General features: G+C 50.0%; 1 protein-coding gene across 7 annotated transcripts in view; it reads left to right on the forward strand.

Annotated features, from left to right (window-relative positions):
* The window catches only part of Sez6 (seizure related gene 6), a 48,466-nt gene that overhangs the window by 2,986 nt on the left and 31,792 nt on the right, over positions 1-13,688 (forward strand). For 2 of the 7 annotated variants that reach the window (XM_030245723.1, XM_006532639.4), the window contains exon 2: positions 2,148-2,346. The exons of the other annotated variants lie outside the window; for them this stretch is intronic. The gene's annotated coding sequence lies outside the window, so the exon portion shown is untranslated. The remainder of the gene's footprint in view (positions 1-2,147; positions 2,347-13,688) is intronic. 7 annotated transcript variants of the gene reach the window in all.

Genomic DNA, 13,688 nt, shown 5'->3' on the forward strand with positions numbered 1-13,688 from the left:
ATTTCTGAATATCAATAAAGTTAATTAAACTCTGCATGTGTGAATGTGGCCTGGGGAGACTGTAAAGGTAAAAGCATCCAACACTGGGATGAGATTAGGTCGTCAGGTATAGAAGCTGCCTCCATAGTTATATGACCTTGGACTCAGGGCTCCATCTCTCTAAGCTCTCTTGTGAGTGTGGTAGAAAGGAAGATGGGGGCGGGGGCAGAAAAAGCAAGCCTCAGTTGCTTATTCTGCCAGAAACTGTGGGAGGAAAAAAAGAGGAAGGATTTGGCTTCCAGGATTCCTACTGCTGCAAGGGTTAACCTAGTACTGACTTAACCTAAAATGCAAATTGCTGCTTTGGGGTGGTGCTCTGGTTGGTGCGGGCTTCGGATGGCTTATTGCTGGAGTCTGGGGGCTGCTAACCAAGCTTTATCACACCCTGCTTTCTAGCCTAGGTCTTCAGGATCAGGGCTCTTGCTGGGGATAAGGGCTCATGGGAGATAGCTTGGATTCCACTCAGAGCTCTAGAGGTGGACCTGGAAGACAGGGAACTCCTGCTGGGTTTCTGAGGAGACTGCCCAAGAGGAGTTGGCTTTTGGCCCCTCACGGGCCTAAGCGAATCAAGCTTGGCAGGTCCTGGCGGCCATCCCAGCCTCAGCAGGGTGGCAGCTTAAAATGCCTTGGGGATCCTGTGGGGCACTAATGGGGAGCAAGAAGACAATGAGATTGGGCTTAATTAGAAACTGAGCTTCCATCCTCCCCACCCCTCTTCCCCACATCTGCCTGAACAGAGGGACTTGTCAGAAAGGCTGCCTCCTTACCCTCTCTCTCATCCAGTCCCAAGCCCTCCAGCCTCCTCCAGCCCTTCTTGTCTCCACCCCTCCTAGCTCGAGCCAAGCCCATCTACCAGATGGCTCTCAGCTCAGGAATCTTGCAACCCTATTTGGACAGAGCTCTCAGGGTTCATTATCCTACCCTCCACCCTTGGTCAGACAGAAAACAATAGACGGGGTTTGGGGGGGGGGTAACTTCAGTAAAGGAGTCTCTCAGCCCAGATGGGGAAGAGCCCAGCTTACCATGTCCTTGGCTCACAATAGACCTCACTCTCGGGAGCCATCATTGTAAGGGTGCATGAAATTCACTGTCGCCAAGCCTGGCTTTTCACCTGTGAGGGGCTAAGCTCTATAAATAAGAGTCACCTAGAAGAGGAAAAGCTGCCAGCCCCAGTCCACAGCCAAGAGGTGGAAAGCAGGTGTTAGGGGGTCTCCAAGGCCAGTTCCAACAGGAAGCAACATCATTCCAGAAAGATGACTAATCCAGCCAGGTCAAAGGAGTCTTGTCTCGGCATCAATTTTTCAGACAAGCCCAGTTCTCAGCAGCTTTTGGACTCTTGATGTTCCTTCTACCTGTTTTTTCTTTTGTTTTTTCCTTCCCCTCAGCCAGCCTGGCTAGTCTACTTCATGCCTTTGAGTCTGGTTTGACTGGCAGTTCAGTAATTGGCAGGAGGCATCTGCTCTATGGTCTGTCCTCCAGGCTGGGTCAAAGGACTTGTCCATGCTCCCATTGTCTGTTTGGTGTCCCATCTGGTCCCCAGGCTGTTGGATCAGGAGCCTTTGCCTGGTTGTTTGAAGCTCCTTCTAGTATCAACAACTCAAGAAAGAGAACAGTAAGCCTACCTTGCTCACCCCTTGGGCAACTCCAGGAAGCCTCTTTAGGAGAAGCTTAGGGTCAGCTGCCGGTTAGAACGGAATGATTGGCCCGGAGCAGCTGGGACTGCGTCTAGAAGCTGAGTTTGCGTAGCAAGTACACTATTTTTACATAGATTGTATGTTGGGAATTTTTTTCCCCTTTCCTAACAGTTGGCCAATTATTCTGCCTGTAAATTACAGCCTTTACTTAGATTTTTTTTTTCCTTCTACAAATTAAGCTGTCATGCCATCAGCCTTAGGTGGTTTGGGGGCGGGGCCAATGGCCGATCTTAATTCGGTAAAGCTTTTCCTCAGTCATCCCTTAGTGCCACCACGACTTGTGTCCCCAGCGGCTCAGGGCCTACCTAGCACGTGGCACACATCAAATGCATGTTAAGAAAGCTGTAAGAATTGCACAGGTAGAAATCAGCACAGGAGAGCACGGGGCCCAGCCTCTCAAATCCTCTCCTACAGTTCGTATCTGGCTGAGAAGGAAGCCTTGTGTGAACTTGAGAAGGAAGCCTTGTGTGAACTTGAGAAGGAAGCCTTGTGTGAACTTGAGAAGGAAGCCTTGTGTGAACTTGAGGACTGAGACTGCAGAGTGCACTCAACCATTCAGGCTTCAGAAACCACCACACAGCCTGGAGGGACTAATGCGGAGCTCTGAGATCAGGTATGCCCTTGAATGGAGTAGCGGAGGCCTAAGAGAAATCTAGATGGTAATACAGATTCATGAACCTTTCTCGCTCCTACAAAAAGCGGGTGTTGGGATGGGTACAGCCGTCCAGCCAGTCCACCATTCATTTGCTCATTGCACAAACATGGTTTGAGATGTGCGGATGAGCCCGGAGAACACCCTTAGCCACAGGGGCCAAGGCTTCACTGATCAAGCCTTTTCTATTTAATGCTTATAGTAAGAGGTTTCTACTCCCACTTTACAGATGGGAAAAACAAGTTTAGGAGAGATCAAGTCACTTACCCTGGGCTGTCTAGCTAGAGAACAGAAAGGGTACCCCAAAGGCCTGCCCGTTTTGCAAAGTCTTGCATCGGCCAGCGCTGTGTCTCCTCCAGCCTAGGAAGAGAGGTAGTCTAGGCAAATGGAAACCCAGAACACCACTATTCAAATAATATAAGCAGCAGCAATAACAGCAAATGTTTATGAGGACCAAATACATGCCAGGCTCCCTAAGTGCTTTGAATACATTCCCTCGCTGCCCCTCATATCATTTCCATGAAGTACAAGCTATTACATGCCTTTCATAGACCAAGTTCAAGCTCATATTGTCTGACAGACTCAAGATGTAGATACTCCATAACTTTCTTCTATCATATTTCTGGCCTTGACAGTTGCTTTCCAGTGATGCCTATTCTCAGTCTTTACTGTGGCAATTTACAGAGACATTTTATCATACTCTATCCTTAATGGCAAAGGGCTGAAACACCTCAGCGCAAAGGTCAGTTGCCTTAGATGACTTCTGCCCTTTGTGGGTCTTGATAAATGAGACAATCGGTCCCACCTCTTCAGCCTCCATTGAGGCCCAGTCCCCAGATGGAAGCCCTAAGCCTTCCCCAGCTCCCGTCCAACTACCTACCTGCGGTCCCCCCAGCCGCCAGCCCTTGGAAGAGAAGAAGATCGATGCTGCAGCTGCAGGCAGAGTGTTGTTGGCCATTGATTGTTGAGATTTCTCAGAGGGCTCGGGAGCAAACAAACCTGCCACGTCTCCAACAACAATCCCAGGCTCTGGCTGCAGAGCCTGCAGCCTTGCTGGCAGGGTGTCTGGCAGGGAGAGGGGGGGTGAGGTGGGAGGTCCTGGCTGAGCCCAGCAGGAACAAGGGGCTCTGCCAGGAGATGAGCAGAGACTGAGTAAGCCCGGGAGGAGAGGAGATGCGGTGAGGATGCTTGATAAAGCCTAGACCCCGTCGTGCTGTAGCTGGTCCTGCCTTCACAGAATGCCAGTCTGTCCTTCTGTCTGTTTCCATTCTCCTGCCTTCCCTTTCCTGATTACCCAGCAAATGCGACCCATTAAGTACTCAGCTATTAACTCACCTACTCATCCTCCATTCAACAATCCCTCTATTCAGCACCTATCAAAAACCGGACTATAACACAAGCCCTGACCTTAAGAAACTTAGAGACAAGCTGCATCCTTAATAACTAAGATCATCTCTAGCTACCTCTACGTAGACTAGAGACTTCTGGTTTTTGTTGTTTTGGTTTTGGGTTTTTTTGTTTTTTGTTTTGTTTTTTTTTTGGTTTTGTTTTGTTTGTTTTGTTTTGTTTGGGTATTTTTTTTCTTCCTCTAGTAGTAATTAAATGGGCTAGATACAACCAAGTGACACCTACAGGATTCATCTACTCTGGACTGCAGGGACAGATGACTCCTGATCAGGATACTGGAATACTTCTGTACCTCAGTTTCTCACCTGTAGCAGGAAACCACTGTCTCATTCTGTGAAGGCCCAGAAAGTCTCTGAAGTCCCCAGGCCAGGCCATGATGAAACTTTCCCATCTCTACTGGGTCTGGGTATCCCTGTAACTTTCCACATGCAAATATGGTACAGGGTTGTCACCTCCTGCTTGTCACCAAACCAAATACATTGTATAATCCAAGTTGAGGTTACTACCCACAAAGTGTGTCCCCAGGGGCTTAACTAGAATTGTCATACCCTGGTAGTAACCTCATGATGTTCCTCAGAGGCCCCTTCACACTTTTAGCCCCTCCCCAAAGGCTTTTCTCTTTACAACCAAGCCCCTTCTTCCCATCAGGCAGAATTTAGAGACACTCAGTAGGAAAGCCCTAAACGATTGAGCATCTCTACATCTTATCTACAGGCTGTTCTCCTCCTGCTCTCTCCATCCTCGGCCCAGATTCATCTACACTGCTTCCCCTCTCGGCCTCTTCCTGCCCCCTCCTCCCTCCCAGCTCTGCAGCCAGCGATCACCAGCTTCTTTGTCCCCCCAAGCAGCCACCTGCTGAGTATCTGGCCAGGGTCCCACAAGCCAGCAGGTGCCTAGGGAGTCTCTGGAGCCTAGGGAGAGAGGAATCAAGCAGTGTGGGGAGACTGCATATCAGGAAAAATTCCAACAGCACAGAACTAATCAAAAAGCCAGGAAACACTTCCCCCCACCCCACCCCACCCCACCCCTCAGTTTAAACCCTGTGCTGGCTCTTGATGTCTATGTGACCTTGGGTGAATCTTGTCACCTCCCTGTGCCAGTGGGAATAAATGGCACCAGATTCTCTCTCACCTCTTTTGTAGACAACATAGAAAATCGAAGAAAATCAGTGAGGGTAAAGACTAGGAAAAGGCTAGAATTTCTATTTAAGGAGAGGGTCCTCCAATAGCTGGAGAGATGCAGGGCAGGCACCAAGAGGGGCGGCCACTTTGTTGGGCAGTTACTGGAGGGCCTGGACCTGATGAACTAAGAAGCCAGGTCAGGGCTGAGCTCTCAAGTCAGGGATGAGCATCAGTTCAAGGTCTGCAACATGAGACCAAGCAGCAGAGAGACAGCCTGGGTTCATGGATTTTTAAGGGTCTTCACCTGACACATTGCTCTGCCGACATAGTCGTACAAATTATTTATATCCAGACAGGAGATGCTGGTGATTTGAAACATCTGGTCCAACAGCTGGCAGTCTCCCTCCTATCAGGACACCTTATTTTGTGGATGGCTAAAGAAACTGGAGGAAAGTCACAATTTGGGGATCAAATATATTTCCAGCCACAAGTGTGAAGGGGGTCTCCAGTGAGGCATGAAAAGTAATGTGCAGGCACTTTTATTTACCTGACTGCTTTCTCTTTCCTCCTGCATGGCCCACTCAGAACCTGTCCTGTAGCAGAGCCCTATTCTACACTGCTTAGTCTAGTCTTCTTTCTCACCATCCCTCTGTGCCTGATCCTCAGGTCTGGGTGGTGCTCATGAGGCCTCAGAATGTGGGCTGGTGTCTGAAGTCTTAGCCCTGCTGTATCTCATACTGACTCTGACACTCCTTTGGCCTTTCCTGTCCTGGGCTTCAAGCAACAGAAGCAGGAAAAAGACAGGGGAAGAAAGTTTAGCTCTCTCAATTCAAGGTATCCCTCCATCCAGCTCAGCAGAGACCTTGGAGGTCAAAGCAAAGATGAGATTAGGAGGTGGGTGGGTGTGAGGGGTTGGGGTTGAGTCTACATAGCAACTTTAAGATTCTGGGGAGAAAGCAGCCTAGACATGCAGGTAGCTTTGGCTGTACGTGCCTGCCTGGCTTGTCCATCCATCCCGGGGTATCAGGGCCCTCTGTGTATTCTGGGGCAGTGGCCGATGGAATAAACACATCAGGCCTCAGCTCAGGCTGCTGTCCCCACTCCCAACAGCCCACTCCATTCTCTTTCCCCCAATCTTGGGCTCCACTGACCCCTCAAAGAAGATCAGAGATGCTGCTATTTTTAGCAACTCCGGGTCTCTCCTCTCTCCTGCTGAAGATTTCTGTGGAAGTGGAGGAACAGGGCAAGCCTGGAGAGAGAGTCTCACAGTCTGGGATGCTCAGAAGTTGAGATCCCTTCCCTCAGTTGCACAAAAACATAGTGACAAAGATAGCCTGGGCTAGTGTGTAGGTGGCACGAGGCAAGTAAAGATCCCTACCTGCTGAAGGAAGGGCCTGGGCTACTTCTGCTCCCTCACCTCACCAAGTGCCCAAAGGCAGAGCTTAACACTCCAGGGACTCTTCCCTAGGTCATTTGGAAGTAAGGTAGAGCTGCTGACAGCCCCTGCAGGAGCTGGGAGGGCTGAAGGGATGCTGAAGGGTCAAGAGACTGAGAGAAGGGAGATATGCTGGTGAAGCTATCCAAGGGCCTCTAATATTATCTTTGCACTTCCTAGAGGGGGTTCAGACCCATGCTGAGGCTCAAGGCTACCCAAAGGCCACACTATCAAGTCATTATCTCCAGACCCAGAAAGAAGAAGCACTCACCCCCATTGCTATTTCCATTGGCCCTGGAAACTAGTCTCAGCTGGGAGAGCACAGAGCAAAGTGGTTTCAGGAGCTGGACCAATGGACCAAAAAGAAAGGCAGCCCCAGCCCCCTCAGAGAGAAGCCTACTTCTGGGTACAGCTTGTCTTTGCTCTCAGGGGCCTTTTGTCCCTGCATCTGTCCTCTGCCTTTACCTCAGACCCCTATGTCTGCCTCTCAGCTACACTGTCTCCCATGGGTCAGCTCCCTTACCAAGCTTTCTCACCTGTAGGATTGGAGTCATCAGATAGTGCAAGCAAAGGGCGACCCAGAGCCAGAAGACAGAAGGTGCTCAGGAGAGCTCTCAGGGTCCTCTAACCCCACTTGAGCCCCCACACACACGCATGCACACACCTTTGCATGCATACACACACAAGCATGCATGCTCATAACATGTACACACAGAAAACATGCATATGCATATATATAAGTATATATGCATATATGTGTGTATATATATGTATATATGTACATATATGTGTGTATACATATGTATATACATATATGTGTGTATATATATATGTGTGTGTGTGTGTATATATATATATATTCTCACACCCAGTGTTCAGCAAATGTGGACCAAGAGTTAGATGTAAGGAAATGGGCTTTGGAGCATACAGGTGACAAATAATAGAGTATAATCCCCCACTGTGCCCACCAGGAGGCTCTTTCAATGCCTAGAGTTGAGCACCAGTAATAGAGAAGTTGTAACTGCCCCCTCCTACCGAAAGACTTGTTAAGGACTTGTTAAGAAACCAAGAACCAAGTGCTAAGGAAAAACAGACAGGCCCAGAGAGGGTAGGTCAAGCTCAAAGCTACACCCCATCAGTGTGGTAGAGGCAGAGCTACCCTGGAACCAGGGCTTTGATAAGGCCCCGACAGCTAAGAGCAGAGACTCTAGTGACCGCCAGAGAAAGAAGTACCTAGAGCCCAATGCTAGAGCGTTGAGAACCAGGGTATCCCGGGTTACGAGAGCAGAGCTTCTTCCTCAACCGCAGTTCCTGAATAGGCATTTCCCAGATGCAGCAGACAGAAGCATCAGAGAGCAAAGGTGACTGGGGTAGAGAGGTGACTTTGATCCTTATGCACGAGGTAAGTCCCTTCATTAGGACCAAGGACTCTTGGACATCGGAGCCAAGTTCCCAGAGGTGAACAAAAGAGCTGGGAATGACCTGAGGGGCCACCCTCTGAACACTGGGGTAGGGGCTGGGGCAGCAGCCCAGAGATGCTGGGCTGGGACCTAGGAAGGTAGCTGCTCTCCAGCCCTAGGAAGGTAGCTGCTCTCCAGCCCTAGGAAGGTAGCTGCTCTCCAGCCCTAGGAAGGTAGCTGCTCTCCAGCCCTAGGAAGGTAGCTGCTCTCCAGCCCTAGGAAGGTAGCTGCTCTCCAGCCCTGCTACCTCGTGGCACTGCTTGCTGTGCTTGTGGCTGTGAGGGGTTATCTAGGGTTAATGTCTAGAGTCGGGGAGTGGGGGCCATGGCTGTTTCTCTCTTGGTCATCCCCCTGTTTCCGAGCTCTGCCTCTGGACTGGCTGAGATGGCTCAGCTCTTGGCTCCAGGGAGAACACAGGGTTTCTGGCTCTGCAGACTTCCTGTCTCAGCTGACATTTCCAAGGTTTGCCATTCAGAGAAATACGGTCTTTGCTGCTGATGGTTTGGTAATGACTGTGCTGGCTCAGGAGGGCTGTTGACTTGCTCACCCAGCTCAGGGCCATACCTTTCTGCCCCTCTGCTCTTACCTCTGCCTTGGGACCTACAGATAGCTCGCTCCTCTGTCTCCTGCCTAACATACTAGGCAGAAAAGGGGGCTTAGAGTAGCAGATGGATGGAGGAGCTGATGAATAGAAACCCTGGGCATGAGTAAAGGAACCCCAGTCTCAGTTCCTACCTAGACCCTGTCTTGTTAGCTGCAGCCCAGTCAAGGCGAAGGATAGATTAGACTGGCAAGGGTAAGAAGAGGGGGGCTCCTCCCACTGCTTCTGTCCTGTGTGGGGGGGTACGGGTGGGGGAGCCAATTCAGCAGCCCCTACTTCTCAGAGGAGCCCTCTAAGACCCCAGCCCCAGGAATCACTAACGGGCAGGCAGGGCTCTGGCCTCTAGGTCCCCAGGGCCAGCAGGCAGACAGGAGGGGGAAACCCAAGGCCGCAGGGGAAGGTGTAGAACGCAGCAGGTGACGCTGTAGCAGAGGCCTCATTAATCACCTCTCCAGCCCCCAGCTCTGCAGTGGCGAGACCATATTAGATTTTAAATTGGAAAGCCTGAGAATGTGGCAGTGAGCAGGGAGCTCCTTCCACCCTGGGCCCCTGAGCACAGCCTCACAGGAGGGAAGGGACAGTGGAGTGAAAAGGCCTAGCCTGGCTGCAGCCCAGAGCAGTGTTCCCTCCCCCTCCTTACCTCCTCAGTGCCTGGCCTGCGGGGCTATAAGACAAACAGCTCTGGGAAAGGTCAGACTAGGGTCCAAGGAGGGGGCAGTTAAAATAAGGGGCCACAGCAGCCGTTGTGGGAACAGTATCCCCTTCTGCTGTGTCCTAGGGTCTTTGGGGCTTAAGGTTCTAGGGTGTATTATTCATAAACAAGGGCAGATAGAAATGACTAGTGGCCTGTGTATGTATTTGTACTTACACACATACATATACATACATACATACACACACACACACTACACACACACACACACATACTCACACATTCTCTCTAACACAACACATATGCCACACACACAACTCTCTCTCTCTCTCACACACACATACACACACACACACACACACACATACAACACATACTCTCTCTCACACACACACTCTCTCTCACACACACATCTCTCTCACACACACATACATGCACCACACACACACACCACACATACTCTCTCTCTCTCACTCTCTCTCTCTCTCTCACACACACACACATACACACACACACCACACATACTCTCTCTCTCACTCTCTCTCTCTCTCTCTCTCTCACACACACATATGGCACACACACACATCTCTCTCTCACACACACACACATACATGCACCACACACACACACACCAGACATACTCTCTCTCTCACTCTCTCTTTCTCTCTCACACACACACCACACATACTCTCTCTCTCACTCTCTCTCTCTCACACACACATACACACACCACACATACTCTCTCTCTCTCTCTCTCTCTCTCTCTCTCACACACACACACACACACACACACACACACACACACACACACATAACACCAATGCTACCAGATGGGCATATGTCTATTCCTCATGCACATATACCAGCAACAAAGCAGCCACCAGGGCAGTGGCAGCGTTGATCCCAAGCTGTAAAATGGCTGATCCCTGATGGCCATTTTCCCTTCGGAAAGAGTAGGATGGTCCATCCGAATTACCCCTCAACCGCAAAGTCTTCACATGGTAAATGTAAAATACCAATCCCAAACACAAAGAGCAGCCAGCAGTTCTGATGGGGAGATGGCTCTTATGGAAGTCTGTGACTGGCACAGGGATGCTTGGTGACTATGACTGCCTGGCCCTAGCCCTGCAGCTGAGCAGCTGCTGCTCCAGGACTGCTCCAAGGTGCTCTGCCCTCTGCTGCTGACTGGTCAGTGGGGAAGGAAGGAAAAGCAGACGAGGTGTTCCCAGAGACAAATACCTCATTCCTGAGCCCAGCTTGGTTGGACCACAGGAGGCCAAATGCTCCTTCCACGAAGTCAGAATCTGCCTCTGCTCCAGCCCTCACAATTGCCCGCCGAGCACCTAGCAGCCTGGGGCCGGAGAGATGGCTCAGTGTCCAAGTGCACTCGCTGCTCTTACAGAGGACTCAGGTTCAGACCCCAGCACCCACATGGTGGCTCATAACCATCTGTCACTCTAGTCATAGGGAATCTGATGCCCTCCTCCTGACAATGAGAACACTAGGCAGGCAGATGGTACACATACATGCATGCAGACAAAATACTCTTATGTATAAAATAAGGCAAATAAATCTTTTTTTTAAAGGCACCCAATAACCTATAGAATACTTGGCCACAGCTAGGAAGCAAATATCATTAGAGAAATGAGGGGTGACAGGCCCAGCCCTCCAGCAGCCTTCGTAAAAGCCTTAAAGAAGTCTTTGGGTTTTTTTTTTTTATCATCTTACCTTAGTTCTTTGGCCTCTCTGATAATAACTCTCTCAGGACCCTCACCTAAGGTTTCTCCTCCTGAGAGTTAGTGAATATTGTTTGGGAGGGAGGCCAGGCTACCCACCTTACATTTTTCACTGTACATAGTCGCCACTAACATGAAATTAAGTTAGAATATACTACCTCATCCTTACTAGCTCCATTTAGAATGCTCCACGGCCTCACATGACTATGGCTACCTTGTTTTCAACCGTTTGCAATGCTAGGGCTCAAAGCCAGACCCTGTGCATGTGAGGCAAGCATTTTACTTCTAAGCTGCATGCCCTCTCCCTGGCTATCATACTGAACACAGACATAAAACATATCTATTGGGGCTGGAGAGACGGTTCAGCACTTGCTGCTCTTACAGAGGACTCCAGATAGGTTTCTATTACCTGCATGGCAGCTAACGATTGTCTATTATTCCCCCCTCCCCCCGGTCTCTGGGGATCTGATGCCCTCTTCTGGCCTCTATGAGTCTTAAAAATCACGGAGGTGCACATATTTATACATAGGCAAACATATACACAAAATTTAAATACATATTTTAGAAATCTTTAGAACATCTTCATTATTGAAAAAAATAAAATATTGCAAAAAGTACTGCTTGAGGCCGGACAACCAAAGCGAAACTGATAACCCTGAGAACTGGGTTTCCCTGTGCCTGTCCCATCAACTGTCCAGTGGGGTGCTAAAGTTCCTGTCTGATAGAATTCTGTGAGCTGACACTGGTAAAATACTTGTGATGTCACTGAGCGTGTTGTAAAGGCAAGATAAACAGTAGCCCGGGATATTTCCACACACTGAGCCCCTCATGGCTCACTGTGTCCTGGTGTGTGAGAGCAGACAGCACCCACACACCCGTCTCCATTGTATTGATAGGATGTGCAGGCTTGGTTTGGGGAGACAGCTTGAACATCAATCAGCACCAGGCCTTATCTATAAGGGACAAGACCATGATGGGGTGACCTGACTCCTGGTCTGTGCCTCAACTTCCCTTGCTGCTCCCTCCACTTGGCCATAAGACTCCAACCTGGAGATATCAAAGGATGTTTGTAGGAGCTCCCAGTCACTTGGGAGGCAATGAGTGCTCTGTCCCCAGAGGTCTAGCCATGGATAATAGACACCAGAGGGCTCCCTCTTTGGAGCAGGTGGGACAGGCATCTTCCTAGTGCCAACACTCTAAACCTGGCCCTACCCTGGTTTACTGTGGAGATCTGGACTGTTTCCTCCTGGGCAAATGAAGGAGGTGTGAGGCGCTCACAGAGGGGACAACTCTGGCTGGGAGATGGTGTCCTTGCTCAGTGGTGGTGGCGATGGCGGTTTGGTTTGGTTAGGTTTTTCAAGACAGGTTTCTTTGTGTGTCCCTGGCTGTACTAGAACTAGCTCTGTAGACCAGCCTGGTCTCCAACTCACATAGATCCGCCTGCTTCTGTTTCCCAAGTGCTGGGATCAAAGCATGTCTGGCTCCTGCTCATACTCAAAGTCTGGACTTCATTGGCCCAACAGAGGCTGAGCAAGAAACAAAGTGGTGACAAAGTGTGATGGGAAGGTTAGTCACAGGGATGAGGGACCTGCTAGCTTCTGCAGACAGTCCCCATCACTTGCCGAGAGCAGCTGCCCAGCTTTTCCCTGCTGGACCCACCTCTGCCCACCTATGCTGCCTGAGAGCCAGGCTTTGGGGAGCAAAGTGAATCCTGATTGTGTTGACAAGCAGACCTGTGCTTAGGAACTGTGCCCTGAGACTACCCTTCACCAAGCCCAGCACCAGGAACCAACCTTCATGGACAGAGGTGTGTGGGGAGAGAGAAGCCTAAGGCTGTATCTTTGCCACAGTGTAGGCTATTCATCTGCTCAGAACCCATCAGGAAGTATCCCTGGAGGTCAGCGGACAGCCAGGCAGGAATGGCCATCCGGAGAGGAGACCAGAACTGGACCTGGAAGTATAAGAAGGTATTGACACAAAATGTAGATAGAGACAGCACAGCAGGCGGGTGAATTATATGAACAAACGGGGTATTAGGGAATTCCGGTACCTATTCTGACATGGAAAATCTCATTTTCTGTGCCCACCTCAAAATGCTGCCCCTCCAGGATGCCGTCAAGCCTCCCCCATCACCACAAGCTGCAGGATTTCCCACGCAGATGCTCTAGTATAACAGCATCCAGACTGGTGGGGAGATAGGAGGCCCAGCGAGAGCAGCCAACAGAGTTAAGCTGTGGGTTCTAATCCCAGGTCTCTGTGTGCCTATGAATGAATTACTTAACCATTCTGGGCTCCCAGAGTATGTCTGTCTCTTGGAATAATGACACAAACGTCCCTGGATTGATGGGATGCTGAGAGGGCAAGCAGGAACACATGGATAGCAGTTGTTACCAAGTCCAGCTGTTAGCCCTACATCACAACAGGAAGTGTGTGTCCATTGTGGCGCTTGTATAGCTTTTAGATAACCTTGGGATAACCACATCCCATCTCTGGGCCTCAGTTTCCTCATATATAGTACGAGGGTGGTATTTTCTTCCTGTCAGTACAGGAAGGCACATAGCATTGAACCTACTGGAAGACTGGATACTATAGGGGGTGAGTCTGGAGTCAGAAGCTTCTAGAATTAGACAGTAGGCCCTGCCAACTTTTAAGAGGCATAGCTGGACCACTATGTGACAGGCACTGACTCAGGCCAGGGGCACCCATACTCTCTAACACACCGGTCCCCCTTCGCTCCCCCAGACTCTGGGATAATAGGGGTCTGCAGAGCCAGGCCCTCACTAATCCCCTATTAAAACTTGAAAGGGGCCAGGAAACCTCCAGAATAAACTCATTAATTTTTATGGGATAATAAATGGATCCCATTAAATTCTCATTCTTCCAGTGCTGGG

Source organism: Mus musculus, chromosome 11 (genome assembly GCF_000001635.26).
Source record: "Mus musculus strain C57BL/6J chromosome 11, GRCm38.p6 C57BL/6J".
NCBI classification, from domain to species: domain Eukaryota; kingdom Metazoa; phylum Chordata; class Mammalia; order Rodentia; family Muridae; genus Mus; species Mus musculus.